Raw genomic sequence first — 6475 nt, forward strand, 5'->3', positions numbered from 1 at the left:
ATCTGATATGCCATTCTGGGAGTGTCGCCTTTATAGAAGTGGTCTCCCAATGGTTTGAAAATGTATCCTTCTGTTGATGATTTCAGGTTCTGTATGGTCTAAATTTATGAATGAACTGATTAAAATTCCATCGTGCGTACAGAAGCCATATTATATGAATGGGTTTCCATCCACTGGCGTATACCAGCTTGCTCTGGCCTTTCGGTTATTGATAATGATAGTACTATGATGGCTCAGAGGCTAAGAGAGCTTCTGCTGGCTGCTCTTCCAGAGGTCCTGAGTTCAATTCCTAGCAACCACAGGGTGGCTCACAACCATCTGTGAGATCTGGCGCCCTCTTTTGGCATGCAGGCAGAATATTGCATGCCATAATAAACAAATGAATAAATATTTTTTTATTAAAGCATGAGTTCTCTTTCCTCTCCCTCCCCCTCCCCCTTTTCCCCTTCTGTCTCACCAAGATGTGCCATTAACATTGCAACATTACTTAACACCAAGATGAGACTTGAGAACCATTAACACCTTGGTGCAAATGTGCCTGAAGTGCCAGCTGTAAACTAAAGCATCATATTCTAAAAATTAGGCCACAGTGAAAGAGAGTACATGCATATAAACATTGCATTATCCATCTTTTTATTTGGGGGTCCCCCCTCCACCCCCCCCCCCCCATCTGCCCCCACCCCCACACATGGCCACACTGCTTTCAGGGCCTGGAGCATGCCAGGGGTCTTTTGCCAATGGCAGCAGAGCCCTAGCCCCATTATCCTTGGTCTTCTTTTTTTTAAAAAATGTTTTTATCCTTTCAGAATTTCATTCCTGTACACAGCGAAATATGATCATGCCCACCACTCATTTGTCCTTCCAACTCCCCTGTATACCCCATCCTAACTTTATGTCTCCTCTCCCACCTTTTATGTTCTCTTTTGATGATGCACTAAGTCCAGTTAGTACTGTGTGTGTGTGTGTGTGTGTGTGTGTGTGTGTGTGTGTGTGTGTGTGTGTGTCTCCACCCACAGGAGCATGGGAGACTCACCAGACTAATTTCCAAAAACGGCTTCACTTTTTTGCACTCCCACCAACTCCCCTTAACCAGAACTTCTTATGATGGGTGAGATAGAATTTTCTGTTTTTGTTGTTTTTATCACGGGGGGAACTTTGTTGAGCGGAAACATGGTCACACCCAGCCAACATGTGTTCCCCTGATTCTCTTCTCTCTCTCTCACACACACATACACACACACACATACACACACACACACACACACACACACACACACACACACACCCAGGCCTTGCCACAGTCCAGTTTCAGCCACAGGGGTGGAAGCCTCCTCTATTCTGATTCCTAGGATCCAGGAGCAAGAGGTGCAAGAGGGAGGCGCAGGGGGAGGGGTGTGGGAAGTGGTGGTACAGGGAGCGAGAGTGGACACTTAGGAACACCCACCAGACTGCTGCATGAAGAGTGAAATTTCCCAGCCCCTGGTGGCCTCAGCTTGCCTGTACCCCTTCCAAGGAGCCTTCGTGGGTGTGGCAGAACATTCAGGGTTTGGGAAGGAGTCCCACTCGGTACTAGTCCTCTCTGCAGGCCGGGGACTGGAGGGTAAGCCGGGACAGGGAGGTCTGTGGGCTTCTTCAGCTCTGCGGCTCCTCTGGAGCCTCAGCACCTTCTTCCCCAGCATTATTATTGGCGGTCCACGGAGTCAGTTTGTCTCTCAGGAGCCGCATGATGAGTGCTGTCCTTGTAGGAGTCCTCACTGAGGGTGTACAGGTCGGCCATGGCCTCGTCGAAGGTGGTCTTGGCCAGTGAGATGGCCTCCTTGGGGCAGTCGGCTACCTCGTAGTGGAAGACGGAAAAGTTCAAGGCCAGGCCCAGGAGGATGGGGTTGGTGGGCAGCATCTCCTTCTTGCTGAGGTCCATGGCCTCCTGGTAGGCTGACGGGGCGGAATCGATGATGCGTTTCTTGTCGTCACTGGTGGCCACCTTGGCCAGGTAGCGGTAATAGTCAGCCTTCATCTTCAGATAGAAGACACAGCTCTACGCCTCTCTGGCCTCTTGGATGAGGCAGGTGTCCAGCAGGCCCAGCACGGTGTCGCACACACCTCGGCGCTCGGTCTCTACCTTCTCCCGGTACTCTTTCACCTCGGGGGCTCTTCTTTTCTGACTCCTCCTTGTTGCTCGATGCTGGACAGGACCCTCCAGGCTGCTCTCTGGCCGCCCACCACGTTCTTACAGGATGCGGAGAGCAGACTCCGCTCCTCACAGGAGAGCTCCTCAGCCTTTTCCACCGCACCTTTCATGAAGGCTGCCATATCCTCCTAGCTTTCGGCCTGCTCGGTGAACTTGGTCTTCTGGATCAGACTGTGCGGACAGACAGGCGGACAGATTGGCTGCCTTGTGACTAAGGCCAGATCCTGTGGCTCCCTTGCTCTGCCTTAAAGGCATTTTAATCTGCATTCCCCTAGTGGCTAAGAACACTAAGCACTTAAAACAAAAAACAAAAACAGGATTCTCTACATAGTCAGGCTGTCTTGGGACTCACTACATAGACCAGGCTGGCCTCGAACTCACAGAGATCCACTTGCTTCAGTCTTCTGAATACTGGGATTAGAGGTGTGCACCACTCCTGCCAAGCTTGCTGAGAATATTTTTAAAAAACGTTTCCTGGACATTTGCATTCTCCCCTCAAATCTTTTCTGTTCAGTTGGGCATCCCACTTTCTAGCAGTTATTTCTTTTCTTAGTGTTTAGGGTTTTTTTTTGGAGTTGTGACACTAATCTGTAGCTGTCGTCTCCCACTTTGTGGGTTCCTTACTCTCTTCCACCTTTTGTGTACCCTTCCAACCACACAACACTAGGCAGGAGAGAAGGAAGGATGGAGAGGAAAGGGGGCACCATTATCATTAGACTACTTCCTGCTGATCAGGGGTGTTGCGTTCCTTGCAAAATATTCAATTTCTTCTTCTTGTATCTTTGTGTACGACCACTTGATGACCCACAACAATAGCAACCAGCAGCCGCCACCACCACCACCACTACCATCACCACCATCACCACCATCACCATCACCACCACCACCACCACCATCACCATCACCACCACCACCACTACCATCTCCATCACCACCACCACCATCACCATCACCACCACTACCATCACCATCACCACCACCACCACCATCACCATCACCACCACCACCACCACCATCACCACCACCATCACCACCATCACCACCACCATCACCATCACCACCACCATCACCACCACCACCATCACCACCATCACCACCACCATCACCACCACCACCATCACCACCATCACCACCACCATCACCACCACCACCATCACCACCACCACCATCACCACCATCACCACCACCATCACCACCACCACCATCACCACCATCACCATCACCACCATCACCACCACCACCACCATCACCACCACCACCACCATCACCACCACCATCACCATCACCACCACCATCATCACCACCATCACCACCACCATCACCATCACCACCACCACCATCACCACCACCATCATCCCCACCACCACCATCACCATCACCACCCACCATCACCACCACCACCACCACCACCATCACCACTAGCCATTGCTGCAGCCCCTCTTGGGGATCTAGCATTTATATATTCTCTACAGAGTCCCCAGAATCACAGATATCACACACTCACGGAAACTATCTGCAGCTGGCAAAACCTGACCCCCTGCCAGAGCACGAGGCAAATCACAGTCAGCTGCTGTGGACAATCTGAAGCTGCCCTGTATCCCACACCTGGGATTACAACAAAAACACATATTCCCATAGCATTTCTGTGCTTTACTGATCTTCTATTGGCTGGACAGCTGGTGAAGATCTCTACCTCATGGGCTGCAATTCACTTGTTTCACAGTTGCTGTACAGAAGCTGTAGGCCTTCACACGGAAAGAAGGCAGTGGGTCCTGGTGTAGTTGGTCGCGAGCCCATTTTAACCAGGAAGCACACACAAGAGTTACAAAGCATGCATGAATCTCAAGCAGCTGCAGTTTAGTTTCCCAACAGGAAGTTCTAATGAACTACAGAGTCTCCTTTGGCTCAAATTACGTTTGAAGTGAAATCACAGCGCATCTGGTCACTTTCCCACCTGTTTTTGTCCTGGTCCATCACAGCTTTGCTAATCTCTTCCTGCTTGGCCACTATCTCCCTCCAAACTCTATGTGTCCTGTTCTCAGAAGCTGTTAATAACCTGCCAGGACTCTTGGCTGCTCAGTGCTGTGCCACTGTTCTTTCTCTCATCTTAATGTCACATCATCTTGGCCCGTCGCATCCAATGTACACAAAGACATTTTGGGAAGACACTCAGCACTGTGCTGGCGTGGTTGTGACTAAGGAGTAGAATCGCACAAGCTGGCCGGGCGTGGTGGCGCACACCATTAATCCCAGCACTTGGGAGGCAGAGGCAGGTGGATCGCTGTGAGTTCAAGGCCAGCCTGGTCTACAAAGTGAGTCCAGGACAGCCAAGGTCACACAGGCAAACCCTGTCTTGAAAAAAAAAAAAAGAATCATACAAGCCTTTATATCTCCTTTTTCTAAAATCTGTCTCTATCAGCCAGTTATTCTAGAGCCAGCATTTATTTTAGAATTTATTTTATTTTATTTTTGTTTTATGTTGGTGGATCTTTTACCTACATGTATGTTTGTGCAGTTCCTGAAGGAGTCAGATAGGAGAGTTGGGTCTCCTAGATTGGGAGTTGAGGACAGTTGTGAGTCGCTATGTGGGTGCGGGGAACTGAACCCAGGCCCTCTGCAAGAACAGCCACTGATCTTAACCACTGAGCCATCTCTCTGCTCCTCAGTTTTCATTTCAAATAAAGAAAACAATGGAAACGCACCGTTTGTTTGACAAATACATGAGGTGAGATAACCCCGAAGAGCATTGACCCCAGAGCAGGCAGCTGAGTCCAGTGTGTTGGGCTCAAGATACTGAAGACAACCGAGGCTCTCAGGCATCAACTGAGGTAGTGTGTCTGGTTTTGCATCCCAGCCTACCACCCAGTATCTGTGGGAACCTTTGGAAAGTCCCCGAGTCTCTCTGTTCCTTGAGGCTTGACAAGAAAAGCAGGGTAGGCTTGTCCTATGCATAATCTCCCAGGAGTGTTTTGTGGACTAAGCCTTGTATGTAACAAGCACTTCAAGTGGTCCCTGGTACACAGTAGGCACCCATCCAGGCAGCGTTACTTAAGGTGACAGTGTTAGCCTGAGTTGTGCCCTCATAGTCCTGCTGCCCTCAGAGCCTAAGCCCCTTTGGGTGCTCTTTCTCTGTCCCCAAAATCCCTCCTTCAACACCACCTCACAGTGTTCACACAAGCCTGTCATCCCTGGGCCTCCAGAAGACTCAGCACCACCCACTCCACAACCCCTCGCACAACCTCCAAACATCTCTGCTATGTATTTCTGCCCCATTTTGAAGAATTGTACCGCCCATTACATGCACACATTTAGAAGGCACACTCATTTTGTGGACTGAACTCTACACTTTTGAGACGATCAACTTGTCTTTTTATAAAGTGTCAGTGAGGGCTAGGCAGTGGTGGCACATGCTTTTGTTTGCAGTGCTCGGGAGGCAAAAGGCAGATGGATCTCTGAGTTTGAAGCCAGCTTGGTCTACAGAGTGAGTTCCAGGACAGCCAGGGCTACACAGAGAAACCCTGTCAGGAAAACCAGAGAGAGAGGAAGAAGAAGGAGAAGAAGAAGAAGAAGAAGAAGAAGAAGAAGAAGAAGAAGAAGAAGAAGAAGAAAGGAAGGAGAAGGAAGGAAGGAAGAAAGAGAAAAAAGTACCAATGGAAGTTTTCACCTGGGCACCTGCAGTATATGAACATGGCTGGCTGTCTTGATGGAGTGGTTCACCTGGCTGTGCTTAACACTGAGGCCTTGGTGGGGAGACCACAGATGGCAAGCAGTGCCACCTGGCTCACCTTCTTAATCTGCCATCAGAGTTGAACTCCATCTGACTATGAACTCACATTGTGAGTCTGGTAGCATCTTGGTGCTAATAACTGCATCTCGTTCTTGGCCAGTTTTAGTTGGAGGAGCCATGGAAAGCTGTGCTCTTGGCCTGCAGTCAGCAGCTCTATATTTAGAGATATGACATGCTGAATTTGCTAGCGTGTTCTTTTCTATTTACTGCCCTCATGTCTTGGCAAATAAAATGTATATCGTTTGTTGGTCTCCATCTAGACCACACTTCCCATTCAAATATTGTCTTCCGTTTGGCAGAGGCCACAGACATTGTGTGTATCTGTTGGCCGGTAGTGATTAGGGTAGCAAGCACATCTATTCATACAAGCCTTGTGTGCTGAAGTCATATTATCTGGAAACAAGGGTCCAGTGTCATATACTTAATATTTTGTCTGTGTCTGTCTTAGTTAGAGTTTTATTGCCATGAAGAGATACTGTGACAACAACACTTTTTATTCT

The 6475-nt window shown here is 49.2% G+C and overlaps 1 pseudogene; it reads right to left on the reverse strand.

Moving 5' to 3' along the window:
- Positions 1-1632: 1632 nt before the first annotated feature.
- On the reverse strand, positions 1633-6094 carry LOC127203307 (14-3-3 protein sigma-like; annotated as a pseudogene).
- Between the last annotated feature and the right edge of the window lie 381 nt (positions 6095-6475).

This window comes from Acomys russatus, chromosome 19 (genome assembly GCF_903995435.1).
Source record: "Acomys russatus chromosome 19, mAcoRus1.1, whole genome shotgun sequence".
In the NCBI taxonomy this organism is placed as follows: Eukaryota; Metazoa; Chordata; class Mammalia; order Rodentia; family Muridae; genus Acomys; species Acomys russatus.